The following is a 15,023-nucleotide window of genomic DNA, read 5'->3' as shown; positions in this document are numbered from 1 at the left end:
AGTAGGGGCCAATTTGCTGACCACTGCCTATCATTGTGTTTCATAACTAACGTCAGTAAGGAGGCAAGAAGGAAGAACATTAATTTTTAAATTATCAGTGGGGACTAGTTCACCGATAATAGCATCTTAGATAAGGACAGGATGTAAATTTGCACACTCATTTTTCATTCCATAATTAAGCTCGTGTGCCTCAATGTTTCCTTTCTGATTCATGAAATTACTTGCAATTTTTGTTTTGGATTCATAGCTTACTTGTCTACATATAGTCCAAAGTATTGCCTGCTCCATGTTTGTTTAGTGTCTAGTGCAGGGCATTGATAGTGAGACAGGGAGGGATAATGGAACTTCATTGAGGAGATGCATCGCACTTATCATGAACAACAATTGGTACTCACACAGAACCTTCAATGCAGTAGGACTTTGCAGAAAATGTGAGAATCTCACTAGGAGTGCTTGAGGCAAAAAGCATAGAGAGAAGCAAGATAAGGCATTTGTAAATGGAGGAGGGTGAGAGGAAGTTCGGAAGTTCAAGTAGTGCATAGATACCAGCATTGGATTGTTTGGCCTAGCCCTGTCCTATATGTTCTATATGAATTATGCACCCTTCCCAACAATAAACCAAAGAAGAAACTCTGCCTCCTTTCTCTTCCCCAGCTCTTTTAAAATCACTGCATAGCTCCTTTGATAAAATTGCAAGAAACCTGCAAGGTCCTGTCAGTCTGGCTGTCATCACAAGAACAATGAGTCATTAGCACAGAAAAATATCCAAAGGTTCTTCATAAGGGTATTAGCACAGCAAATATGGCACCAGTCCTAATAAAAAAAATATTGGCACAGTTGACCAAAACCTTGGTTCAAGTGGTAAGTTTTCAGGAACGCCTCAAAAGACAAGATTGGCTTAGGGAGAAATTCCAGAGCTTAGAGCCAAGGCAGCTGAAGACATGGTTGCTAAAGTTCATGTGATGAAAACTGGGGAAACAAGAGGCCAGCCTTGGAGGACGCGGAAGGTCATAGGACTGAGGAAGGTTACCGAGGTATGGAAAAGCAAAGCTGTGGAGGTATTTGAGAATTTTAAAATCAAGACATTGACCACCTCCCCTCTTCCTTAGTTCATTTGTGCTTTCACTTTTGGAGTCATTACAATCCATTTGGAACAACAGAAGACTATTCTCCTTTCAATGACCATCAGTATTTTTAAGGTTTTGACAAAGATTTAAATTGAATTACATTAGTTTTTTCTTTGTACGTGCTGACAAAGTAAACAAGTGCATTTTATTGAGTTTAGTTCACTCACAGAAAAAAGGATAGCATTTGTACTTTGCTTTTATTCATCATTAGGACATCTCTAAGTGTTTCACATCCAATAAATGAGTTTTGAAAAGGATTCACTCTTGTTCTTCAGCCAAACCAAATATCATTTTGACCAGGTCTTTGCTCTTCACTCAGTCCCATCACCACTATACCCCTGTCCACAACTTCCTCAACACCTCCTCTTGCCATTCAACGCTAACCAAAATCTTCTCACACTGCAAAATGACTGCTGTTGAGAAGTATTTCATTGAAAATTGCTCTGTGTATAAGTGTGACATTTAAGAACTGAGTGTACCACATGGTATGACTTTGGTATATTGATGTACCAGACACTGGTGTTCAGTTACTCACAGTCATATACGGACAATCCAGGGACATGAGTTCAAATCCCACCGTAAGAAGGTGGTTTGCGAACCAATGTTACCTGTCTTGACATCGCATTTGAAAGATGGCATGTCTAACAATGCAGAGTTCTCTTATTACTGCACTAATCCAGGGTTCTGTTTGTAAATCTGCTGAGTGGTGTTCAGAATCAGAAGCAAGAAACAGGAAACATTTCATGTCCGAGATCCTTCATAAGATTCTGCCTGACCTGCTGAGTATTTCCAACATAAAATGTTATTTAATTAAATAAATAAAATGTTAAACAAAACATAAGGAAATGGACAGATTATTATTTTCTTCTAAACAGTCCAATGCAGAGCAGTGGAGATAGCAAAGGCAGTTTCTAAAAGGAGGAAAATACGTGGGAAATGTTGCTGGCCTCAATCATTAACAGAGATGCTGGTCTTTAGGAATTAGAGTCAACTTATTTTTTAATGTGAAGGACTGAACACTAATTACAGTAAGTGGCTGGATCATTATTCCATTGAGTTTAAGCACTTTGTCTCTGGATATATATTTTTCCTTTCACTTAACTTTTCGGCAATAGAGAAGTGTGGCTGTCAATCAACAACACTCTTTTATTACAGCTAGTGCTGTGCCTCACTTAGAGACCATAATCACACAAGAGTTCATTTCTACTTTTCTTTCAAAAATAGTTATGGAAAGTGGCACTCAATCATTCCAAGTGTAAAAATTCAAATCCTCCCTAGATGCCCATTGTGCTCCTATACTATTGCTGAAACTCCACACTCCCCTTCAAAAAGAAACAACAACTTGAGCAATTCTTGCCTGTTTTGTGACTGGATACATTTATTTACTATAACGCATATGCTAAACTGTCCTAAAAAACAGAAATGCTGGAAATACTCAGCAGGTCAGGCAGCATCTGTGGAAAGATGTTCTGATGAAGGGTCTTGGACCTGAAACGTTTATTGTTTTTTCCCCCCTAGATGGTGCCTGACCTGCTAAGCATTTCCTGCATTTTCTGTTTTCATTTCAGATTTCCAGCATCTGAAGTTTTTCTCTGATTTGCAGAACTTGGTTGGCTCAACTTTCAACAATTTGCTTCAGCTTCAGTTTGAGGAGAATTTTACGTAAGTTAAAAATCCTCTTTATTCCCCACAGACCCTATTCTGTGTGAGATAATTGGTGAGTGGTCATTTTGATGTCAGACTTCCAAAACTGTCACATTCAACCAGTAGGGGAGCTGCATGGAAGGGTTGTCCTCTTGTCCACTGGGAGACTGCTCCACCTTCAGTTAATGGCCAGCCAAAGCAGCAGAGCTGAGGGGAGGAACAGAGAGGTATGAAGATAAAGTGAGCTTCAAACAACCAATGTACCACGCCTTTATGGTTGTCCAAAGTGCATTATAACTAAACCTTCTGCTTCTGAGTTTGTATTCTTACAGCAGCATAGTGGCACATCTGGGAGAGGTGATGCCTCACAACTCCAGCAACCCAGGCTTGATCCTGACCTCTGGTGTTGCCTCTGTGGAATTTGCATGTTCTCCCTGTGACCACTTGTGTTTCCTCGGCATTCTCCAGTTTCCTCCCACACTCCAAAGATGTGTGGGCTGCTCGGTTAATTGGCCACTGTGAATTGCCCCGAGTGTGTAGCTGAGTCGTAGAATCTTGGGGTAGTTGATGGGAACATGGGGAGAATAAAGTAGCATTAATGTAGGATTAGTGTTAACGGCTGCTTGATGCTGGCATAGAATTGGTGGTCCTAAGTACCTCTTGCTTTGCTATATGACTCTAGGATTCATACATTATTCAAAAAGTTTCTATAATAATATCAGCCTGCGTAATGTAGAAAAGTGTCTTTTTACAGGTACCATGAGTACCCAGCAAGGTGGGAGACCAGAGGTGGAGTCTCTGGGGTTGAAATATTTTTAAGCGGGAAACTAGATGCCTGCAGCCCATCTACTTCCAGGATTCACAGAGAGAGAATGGTGTTCAGGCACTCAACCTGATCAGTGGCGACCAGCTAGAAGTTAATGAGGCTAATGCCTGAGATGTTATCTCTGTTCCACCTTTAATGGTGGCTGTTTGGTTTTGGGAAACCAGTCAGCTGAAGGGAAATGAATAAATGGATGATGGTGTAAGTGCCTTTGGGGACTGCTTGTATGATAAGGAGTTCTTTGCGCTGGCTAATCTTAACCTGCTTCCAAACTTGGAATCGCAACCCCAAAATTGGACTCCAACAAACTCCAGTGAGGTCCAATTCTGCTCTCCTGGAGCCCAGGTCACCTCCCCCCAGCACTCCACCTCACTGTTTCTGCCATCAAACCATTCACCTTAACCACCACCTGATTTTTTTTAACCCGATATCTGAACCCTGCCTGCAGGCTGGTGCAGAAAATCTACTGATCTGACAGCCATCTGGTGTCTCAATCTATCCGGCTGCCTCTGAAGAAAAGATTTTTAAACACTTTAAATATGGCTGAGCTTCCAAGAATGCATACTTTCCAAGGTGACAAACTCTCCTCCATTATTATTGAAGGTCAAGGAAGCAATATTACTTCTTCTCACCACACCCATTCCCAAGAACAGAAAGGAGACACAAGAAACTGCAGATGCTGGAGTCTGGAGCAACACACAAAAAGCTGGAGGAACTCAGCAGGTCAGGCAGCATCTGTGGAGGGAAATGGACAGTTGACGCTGGACTCCAGATGAAGGGCCCCGACCTGAAACACTGACTGTCCATTTACCTCCACAGATGCTGCCTGATCCAGAGTTCCTCCAGCTTTTTGTGTGTTTCCAAAGAACAGGATGCCCAGCATGTTAAAACATGGTTAGCATGTGGCTCCCCAGGCCCACATTGCATTTGCAGGCATGCTTCCAGCAGTAGGCAAGGCTTTCCAATTAGGCAAAGGTCAGGGTCTAATGCATTCAACACCCAATGTTATTTTTAATCTCTGACCATGCAATTCCTGCACAGATCCAATCACAGGCACAGTGAGGGAAAGTTCAAGGGCCAAAGGTGGATAAAATACCCCAAGCAATTGGTCTCTAAAGTTGGTGCCAGTTCCAGACTGCCCATTTTCCATTCCTGCCCAAAATCTCCCTGACTCTCACTGAAGTTATTGCATCATATTTATCTCTCCAAAATAATGGAACTCTCTACCCAACAACACTGCGGGAATACCTTCACCAGAAAGACTGCAGCTGCACAAGAAGGCAGCTCAATTAGGAATGGTCAATAAATGCCTTATAACTGTTAATATTTCAGACCTTTGCCTTTGGAGTAGGAATTACTCCCTCTTACTCTACTGGTAGATTCATTTCCATGCTGTATAGATATATCATTTTGCTGTGTTTTAGATTTTATTAAAGGGAAGTTTGGGAGAGTAGATATTCAAAATACAGTTTTGGAGCAAAACTTGAGGTGGTTTGTAACATTTGTAGAAAAGCTCTCACCACCTGTTCACAATTTACAAGGTTTACAATTAATATAGTATTCAACGGGCAGATGGCAGAATGATCATTGAATATAAATACTACTATTATTTCTCATAAGTCATGCACTGCCTGCCATACTTATTACTGAGGAATTCTTCTGATCAAAACTATCAATTCTTATTGATTGGCTGCTAATTTTGATTTATTTTCAAAACCCTACACCTGTATGTTTGAGAGGAGGATGTTTTCAATGACATGAATTAAGTATTAAATATGAAATAAATATTATTTGGACACTCAGCTTACTAAATTATCAAAGAAGTAAGACCATCTAATGTATAAATGGGGAATTCACACTTAATAGATGCATCATCCCATTGTAAATGATATGGGTATGCCAGGTACCTCTCAAATGCTTTAAAGAAATTTCTTCTTTGACCAAATAAGAAATGTGAATAAGCTTGCACCTTTAATTGATAATCTGCTGGTCATATCCTTGGTAATCCAATGTTTCAGGGCTGCTAGTCCCAACTCAACTTTAGTGGATTGATGAAAAAATAATCACCCACCTTCATTTTTCAGTAACAGGGAATGTCAGGGCTACCTGACAATGAATAACCTCTACATTAGAAAACTAAATCAGTTAATTTAACCTGCATAGAACTCTTTAATATTATCTATAATTCAAAGGGCACTCGGTGTTAGTTTATCGTTATTTGACCCGGAAGAAGGGAAGCCCATATATATTATTGCAATGGTCCCAGCAAGGAACAGGCATGATATGCTTCTTTATCTTATTTTACAACCTTAAATTCCTAACACAAGCCAATATTTATCAATGTTTTGAATGGAGCATGGTTGAAGTTGCGCCATGAAATCCTTCCAAAGCCACGTGATCAAAAGTTGACAATGGAGAATGATTTTGTGATTATAAGAAATAAACCATAATTTCTGCCACTTTGCAGAATATTTATTGGATAGCTCTTGAAAAAAGGAAATCAGAATCACACAAAGTTCTTTCTGTTTCTGTTTGAATTTATTAACACTAGTTTTAAAAATTCCTAAACAGAGATTTGTAATGCTACATTAATTCAGCATAATGCAATGATTCCTTGCTTATAGGTGACCATGTATGACAACTTAGCAGTCACAGTGCCTGACTTGTTTCTGGCGCTTTGCTGAGGTTTGGACTCCTGTATAAACACAGAGATTGCATTTTGCAGCATGTTACATAACTGATAAGAGAAAAATGTATTGTAGTTGCTTGTGGGAGAGCTGTGATGGGAAATACGTTTTTGAAAATCTTAGCGAGACAAACTTAAGTTGGCTATGATAAGAATTCTGGTTGAGCAGCACCACTAAGTAAGAAGGTAACTTAGTAACTCTACTAACTACTAACTAACTAACTAACTACTAAGTAACTTACCATGGACTTTAAACCAAGCTGAGACAGCAAAGCATTATTGAGGTGTTGCTACATCAGCAGAGATGCTGCCTTTTGAAACAGGCTTTGTGCCAAAGTCCCATTTGCTCTCTCAGATGGATGGCATCATATCAAAGGTGAATGATGAGTTCTGATCATTGTCCCACCCAATATTTATCCTTCTGTCAGCACCTCTAAAGCGTTTCACATGATCATTATTACATTGCTGTTTGCACAAGTCTGTTGTTGGCAAATTGTCCACTGCATTACAATGAAAACAACACCGCAAAAAGTTATTCATTTGCTTAAAGGTACATCATGAGGCTGTGAAAGGCACTATGTAAAGACACATTTTTTCATAAGTGTTTTAGAAGATACTATTCAGGCAGAGAAAGCGAAAATAAAAAGCAACAGAAGCTAAGAAAGAGGAAGGAAAGAATTGATCTAAATGAAGGAGAAAGGAGGAAAGAAAGGAAGGAGGAAAGGTGGATGAAGGAATCGGGTCCACAGGATTCTTGAGCGGGAGGGAGAGCAGCCAGAAGTTGTGGTCCATGTTGGCACCAACGACATAGGTAGGAAGGGGGATGAGGTCCTGAAGAGTGGGTTCAGGGAGCTAGGCAGAAGACTGAGGAACAGAACCTCAAGGGTAGCAATCTCGGGATTGCTGCCAGTGCCACGCGATAGTGAAGGCAGGAACAGGAGGAGGTGGCAGATAAATGTGTGGCTGAGAAGTTGGTGCAGGAGGGAGGGTTTTAGATTTCTGGATCATTGGGATCTCTTCTCGGGAAGGTGGGACCTGTACAGAGAAGACGGGTTACACCCAAACCAGAAGGGTGCCAATATCCTTGCGGCTAGGTTTGCTAGGGTGGTTCGGGAGGGTTTAAACTAGTTTGTGAGGGGGAAGGGAACCGGAGGAGTAGGTCAGAGGAAGAAGGGGATGGGGAAAAGTTAGATCAAACAGGTAGAGAGGGTTTGGGGAAGGAGAAGCAGAATACAGGCTATAAAAGTAGTAAGGTAGATGGACTGAAGTGTGTTTACTTAAATGCAAGAAGCGTTAGGAATAAGGGAGATGAACTGAGGGCTTGGTTAAGTATGAGGGACTATGATATTGTGGCTATTACTGAGATGTGGCTGACGTCAGGGCAGGAGTGGATATTGAATATTCCTGGTTTTCGGTGTTTTAAGAGGGATAGGGAAGGGGGGAGAAGAGGATGAGGTGTGGCGATTCTGGTCAGGGACACTGTTACGGCTGCGGAAAGGATGGATGTTGTAGAAGGATCATTTCTAGAGTCCGTATGGGTGGAAGTAAGGAACAAGAAAGGAGCAGTTACTCTACTAGGAGTATTCTATAGGCCCCCCGGTAGCAGTAGAGATATAGAGGAGCAGATTGGCAGGCAGTGTTTGGACAGAAGCAAAAATAACAGGGTTGTTATAATGGGAGACTTCAACTTCCCAAATATAGACTGGAACCTGCTTAGTGCCAAAGGTTTAGATGGGACGGAATTTGTTAAATGTGTCCAAGAGGGATTCCTGACGCAGTATGTCGACAGGCCGACTAGAGGGAATGCCATGCTAGATCTAGTTTTAGGAAATGAACCAGGACAGGTGAAGGATCTATTGGTGGGTGAGCATTTGGGGGACAGTGACCTTTGCTCCATAACCTTTAAAATTGTCATGGACAGGGACAGGTGCAGAGAGGACAAGAAGATATTTAATTGGGGAAGGGCGAACTATGAGGCTATAAGGAGAGAACTTGGGAGTGTAAATTGGGATGTCCTTTTTGAAGGGAAATGTACCATGGAGATGTGGTCGATGTTCAGGGATCTTATGCAGGATGTTAGGGATAAATATGTCCTGGTGAGGCAGAGAAGGAATGGCAGGGTGAAGGAACCGTGGGTGACGAGAGAGGTGGAATGACTTGTTAGGGAGAAGAAGGTAGCATACATAAGGTATAAGCAGCAAGGTTCAGACAGGGCCCGTGAGGAATATAGAGTAGCGAGGAAGGAAGTTAAGAAAGGGCTGAGGAGAGCTAGAAGGGGACATGAAAAGGCGTTGGCTAGTAGGGTTAAGGAAAATCCCAAGGCCTTTTTCACGTACGTGAAGGGTAGGAGGATGGCTAGGGTAAAGCTAGGCCCGATTAAAGACAAAGGTGGGAGAATGTGCCTGGAGGTGGCAGAAGTGAGAGAAGTTCTCAATGAATACTTTTCTTCGGTAATCACCAAGGAGAGGGGTCTTGATGACGTGGAAGGGAGTGCTGGTAAGGGTCATGTTCTCGAGGTTGTAGATATCAAGAGAGAGGATGTGTTGAAGTTGTTAAATAATATCAAGACAGATAAATCTCCGGGGCCTGACAGGATTTTCCCCAGTCTGCTTTGAGAGGCGAGGAAGGAGATTGTTGAACTGCTGGTAAGGATCTTTGAGTCCTCGTTGTCCACGGGGATGGTGCCGGAGGATTGGAGGGTGGCGAATGTTGTCCCCTTGTTCAAAAAAGGTAGTAGGGATAGTCCAGGGAATTACAGACCGGTGAGCCTTACGTCTGTGGTGGGTAAGCTGTTAGAAAGGATTCTAAGGGATAGGATCTATGAACACCTGGAGAATCATGGACTGATTAGGGACAGCCAGCATGGCTTTGTGAAGGGAAGATCTTGCCTCACAAGCCTGATAGAGTTCTTTGAGGAGGTGACCAGGAAGATTGATGAGGGTAGTGCGGTGGATGTGGTCCATATGGATTTTAGTAAGGCATTTGATAAGGTTCCTCATGGTAGGCTTCTTCAGAAGGTCAGAGGCCAAGGGATCCAGGGAGGCCTGGCTGTGTGGATTAGGAATTGGCTTGCATGTAGAAAGCAGAGGGTTGTGGTGGAACGAGTGCCCTCGGATTGGAGGGCAGTGACTAGCGGTGTCCCGCAGGGATCGGTTCTGGGACCTCTACTTTTCGTGATATTTATAGATGACTTAGATGAGGGGGTGGAAGGCTGGGTTAGTAAGTTTGCGGACGACACTAAGATCGGTGGTGTTGTGGATAGTGTGGAGGGTCGTCGGAGCTTACAGAGGGATATTGATAGGATGCAGAGCTGGGCTGACAAGTGGCAGATGGAGTTCAATCCGAAGAAGTGTGAAGTGGTACACTTTGGAAGGACAAACTCCAGGGCAGAGTACAGGGTAAATGGCAAGGTACTTGGCAGTGTAGAGGAGCAGAGGGATCTGGGGGTTCATATTCACAGTTCACTGAAAATCGCCTCACAGGTGGATAGAGCAGTTAAGAAGGCCAATGGGATGTTAGCTTTCATAAATCGTGGGATTGAGTTTAAGAGCCATGAAGTGATGATGCAGCTTTACAAAACTCGAGTTAGACCACACTTAGAGTACTGTGTTCAGTTCTGGTCGCCGCATTATAGGAAGGATGTGGAGGCGTTGGAAAGGGTGCAGAGGAGATTTACCAGGATGCTGCCTGGATTAGAGTGTATGGAATATGAGGAGAGGCTTAAGGTACTAGGGCTTTATTCACTGGAAAGGAGGAGGATGAGAGGAGACATGATAGAGGTATATAAAATATTAAGAGGACTAGATAGAGTAGACAACCAGCGCCTCCTTCCCAGGGCACCAATGCTCAAGACGAGAGGGCATGGCTTTAAGGTTATGGGTGGGAGGTTCAGGGGAGATGTCAGGGGGAGATTTTTCACCCAGAGAGTGGTTGGTGCATGGAATGCGCTGCCTGGGGTGGTGGTGGAGGCAGATACATTGGACAGGTTCAAGAGTTTGTTGGATAGGCATATGGAGGAGTGTGGGATGGGGGGATATGCGGGAGGAAAGGGTTAGATAGTGTGAGGGTGGTTTGATGGACGGCACAACATGGTGGGCCGAAGGGCCTGTTTTGTGCTGTATGGTTCTATGGTTCTATGGAAATGGACAAACGTGGAAAAAGAGAAAGGTGCAGAGATGGAGACAGGGAAATGAGAAAAAGGAATAAGAAAAGCAAAAGAGAAAAAGAGGTAGAAATAGGGTAGAGAAACAAAAAGGTAAAGAAAAGAAGAGAGAAGCAGGAAGAGAAATGTAGAATGAAGTAACCAAATTCATTGCTGCACTTTTCGAAACCTCAAGTCATTTGTTTTATAACCAATGATGTACTTTTTGATAGAATTCCTTTCCAACCTGTGATACTATATCCAAGCATTTGCCATGATCTTCAAAGAGTAAGACAGCGCAGGGAAAAATATGTCAGTGAAAATGGATGATTAAGTCTCTAAGATGCCAGTTCCTTTTAATAAAACTATTTTGTGATGCATCCACCTGTATGTGCCCCAGGTGCCCATCCTTAGCTTTTTTGAATTCAGTAGAAACATTAACTATGAGCCATTCTTCCTATAGGTCACTTGGCGAACTTCTTGGTGTCAACTGCACTCAGTTTTATCTTTTTTACTGATTTCAGAAATGCTGGAAAAATATGTAGCACAGCAAATTACACAAATACTGATTCAGACCATGCTCAGAGGCAGTCAAAATATCTTAAAGAAGAATAAAGCTCGCAAGGCAAGTGCTCAGGAAATGAAAGTACACATGACCAAAGGGAAAAAGAGGTGGTGACTGACTCATCTACTGAATGCCCTCTCTGGTCAAAAGGCCAGAATTGTGGGAAGCTTGAATGAATGGAAGGAATGAAGCTGCTGCTGATTTGAAAGCAAATAATATCATGCAGGGTAGATAGTGCCTTCATATTGTGAGGACCTTGATATTCAGATCGTACTGTTGCACAGTGACACTTGTGTCACTATTATTGAGGTTACGTATACAAAAAGATTCCAAAACTACATGGAGCAGGTCAAATGGGAAGGGGAAGAAAGGTTATTTGAGAGGGAAAGATTCGGATCCAGTTAAAGGAGCAGTCTCTGCAGGCATTATCCTATAAAATTACAAAATGGACATCTATTAAACAAGGAATCCGTAAAAATAGCGAATGTTTACTGTTCTGTATCGACTGTCTGAGTAATGGCATTCACTTGTTTGTTTTATTCCAGCTTCACTTGTACCCCATTAAGTCCTACAATGCAGCAGGCTGATTCATTGCAGTGCTATTGGTGCTGCAGTCCGAGCACTCAAGGATACGTACCCCACTGTACTTTAAAACGGGCATCTGCTCAGGCTGGACGCTGCTGTGCCAGGGAATGGGCACGAATCCTTGCTTAACCCCCCAGCAATGAAATTCTCCAGGGCGTCGTGTGAAGAGGCTGCCTGTGAAGGCTGGTGTCTTGGGAGGCAGGGGGTGGGGGCGGGGAGGAGGGGGTCCCAGGGCGAGGATGCAGCTGCTCAGCACTGAGATGTGAGGTTCAGGGCTGCACCCTGACCAGTATGGTGAGTGGGGCCATTGCTGGGGACTGGCAGCACCTGCTCAATGTGTGGACGGAGCCCCGATCCTTCGGTCTCCCTCATCATCTCCTGTTGGATGCAATGGAAGCTGTTGTCTTCCCATCTCTTTGGATGCACAGCTCTCCACAGATTCATCTATGGTCATAATAGTGGTCCTTGGTTATTTGTTGGTCAATTTTTAGAGGTGGTCAGAATTTTCATGGGAATATTAATTATAGATGTCAATATTTTCTGCCAATACTACATCTTTCTTACTCAAATCTTACCCTTTTCTTTAAATTATTGAACAGAGGAACCCATAGTCTGTTAAGAATTATCAATAATAATAAGGAAAAAGTAGCTAAAGAAAGGTTTTATGCATTTGAGATTATCCTAAACAGCAAGGGTTTAAACTCATTACCCAAGTGTATTAACCTTCACTGCAAGGGATGTCACAAAGTAAGTGTACTAGATTCAAGAGATCAGCCTCAGCTTCAGTGGAATGAGCTGCAGATAATGAAGAATGCGAATGATAAAAATGATGAATGGTGTGAAGGTTCTGGCCTCTAACAGAATTTGCCCTGCAAATTCTCTGCAAAGCATGCTCTAGATTGAACAATAAGCACGGCAAGCATTGAGAGATGGGAACAGTAACTTGCAAAAGTCTGGTTTGTGACAGTTTATCTAACCATTCAGTTGGTTGAATTGTGGTGATCATCAGTCAGGTATCCTTCCTTTTATGGAGTCAAGAAATAGGGACAATTCTTGTACAAGCCACTGCTTTCCAGTCTTTCTACCACCAATTCATTCCTCCTACCAGTGTAAGGTGTGCAGTAATGGTGGAGTGTCATTCTAAACACAATGGAGAGTCATTGGAATGACCTGCAGGGGGTCTTATGAAATTATAGATCCTTGGTGTAAAAAATACACTGTGCATTGGATTCTACAATTTCTGCATCTTATTTTTAAATTAATGTGTTATGCTATTTGGAGGGAAAAAATAGCCTTCTAAAATAAGACACACAAGAATAATTTGACTTCATTCAAGCTTTGGGAAATTGTATGATACCGAGAGGAAAGTTGATCTCTTGTTGAGTGTATCTCATTGATAAACATTGTAAACATGGGAGTGATTTTCCCTGCTGCTTTTAGTCAGTAAATCCAGTGGCTGGTGTGCAGTTTAGCAAAACAGGTTGGCACGCTCCCAGCTTCATATTGAACACCAAAAAACTGTTAATGTTTTCTTGAATTCTGGCCATGCAGCAGGCTAGTCATGTCAGCTGCTATCTAATCAGACATGAGTCGGTGGAAAGTAATGTACATATATGGGACAGATGCTTCCTGCTGAAGTTACTTGGCTTGCATGTCTCAGTGTTGTAGGGAAATCTCAACACAAGCAGCAACTAGCTTCAGTGCTCCAACTCAGTCCAGCAAGGTCTATTCAAGCTAGAGATGGCTAAAGCACTTCCCCATCCAGAGTACTTCTGAGGAAGAAGGTTGTGAGATCAAGTCCCACTCCAGACTTGAGTTCAAAACCTTAAACTGATCCTGCAGAGCAGTACTGTAAGAGTTGGAGGCATGATTTTGGCTGAATTGTTCAACTCAAGTTATGGCTGTTCTCTTGGGTGACTAAAAGATTATATGACATCATTTCAAAGAAAAGTAAGTGAATTCTCCAATGGTGTCCTGGCCAATATCTATCCCAGCACTGAAAAAAGATTATGTTACCAATTCACTTCTTGTGAAAGCTTAGTTTGGCAGCAATTCTTACATTCCTACTCTTCAAGAGCACTTAATTGGCAGTAAAATATTTCAGGATGATGAGAAAGGTGCAAGATAAATGCAGAGCAATTTTTGAAGATCAAGAGAACTTCTTTAGCTTTTCAAACCACCAATGTCCAGTTTTCACATTTTATTTTTGGTCACTTCCCATTGCAAACCTTGCATGCTGAAGTTCCCGCTCAGTGAGCTACATGGCATGAAATACTATACCCCTCTTGCTGTCTTTATACCCCTCTTGCTGTCTGTTTGGCATTTTCCTATAAAAGTTACTGATAACAGGCAACGCTTCCCACAGAGCTCCATTGCAAATAGCCTTCTAGTGACTAAAATGCCCTCAACTATCGTTTGTGTCTAAGCCAGTTTTAGATCTGTCTATTCATTGGACAGCCTTTGCTTGATTAATCAGCCTGTTTTGTGGGACCTAGTTAACTGCCTTGCTAAAATCCACAGAAACCACTTCAAACATGATACCTGCACTGACCATCCTTGTTACCATATCGAAAAATTCAACATCACCTTCCATTAATAAATCCACATGATTATCTCTGATTAATTGGTGGCTTTCTAGTGCAGAATTTTGTGCTCAAGAGGCTGGAATGGGGCTTGAACACACAACCTTCTGACCCAGGGGTTGTGACTAAGTAGCATACTGGATGGTCTTTAGAAGGCGAGACACGAGCGACTGCAGATGCTGGAATCTGGAGCAACACAGAAAATGCTGGAGGAACTCAGCGAGTCAGGCAGCATCTATGGAGGGAAATGGACAGTCGACGTTATGGGTCAAGACCCTCATCTGCTGCATCCTACTGCACCAGCAGTAGCACAGCACTGAAATGTCAGCCAAGATTTTGTGCTATGAGTGGGTCTTTGAGCCCACAACCGGCTCACTCAGTGGTGACAGCACTCTCACTGAGGCAGGGTCAGGGAATTGAAAGCTATGGGGAAATGGCACAGAAGAGGAGTTAAGGCCAGCATAGATTCACCATAATTATATTGAATGGTGAGGCAGGCTTGGGGGGCCAGGTGGACTCCTCCTGCTCTTATTTTCTTGTGTTCTTTTGTTCAACTGCTTTCCAATATTACTGGCTTGCTGATCACCATCAGATTACATACTGCACACCTGCACAAGCTACCAATGGCGTAAGGTCCAGAAGGTCACACTGCAAACCATTAGAGTCAAGCAAGTATGCATGTGGTTATACTACAAAAACGGTATGCATCAAGATAGAACAATTCTGAGATAGGCACATGAATGTGCAGAAAATGGAGGGATATTGGCATTGTATAGGCAGAAGGGATTAGTTTAGTTAGGTATTTAATTACCAATTTAATTAGTACAGCACAACGTTGTGAGCTGAAGGGCCTGTTCCTGTGCAGTACTG

The 15,023-nt window shown here is 42.5% G+C and overlaps 1 protein-coding gene across 2 annotated transcripts in view; it reads right to left on the bottom strand.

Moving 5' to 3' along the window:
- LOC127577750 (potassium voltage-gated channel subfamily KQT member 1) overlaps nucleotides 1–15,023 on the bottom strand; it is a 638,072-nt gene that overhangs the window by 568,663 nt on the left and 54,386 nt on the right. The window lies entirely within an intron of this gene.

This window comes from Pristis pectinata, chromosome 14 (assembly GCF_009764475.1).
Source record: "Pristis pectinata isolate sPriPec2 chromosome 14, sPriPec2.1.pri, whole genome shotgun sequence".
NCBI lineage: Eukaryota > Metazoa > Chordata > Chondrichthyes > Rhinopristiformes > Pristidae > Pristis > Pristis pectinata.
This window is presented reverse-complemented; position numbering and strand designations above follow the sequence as displayed.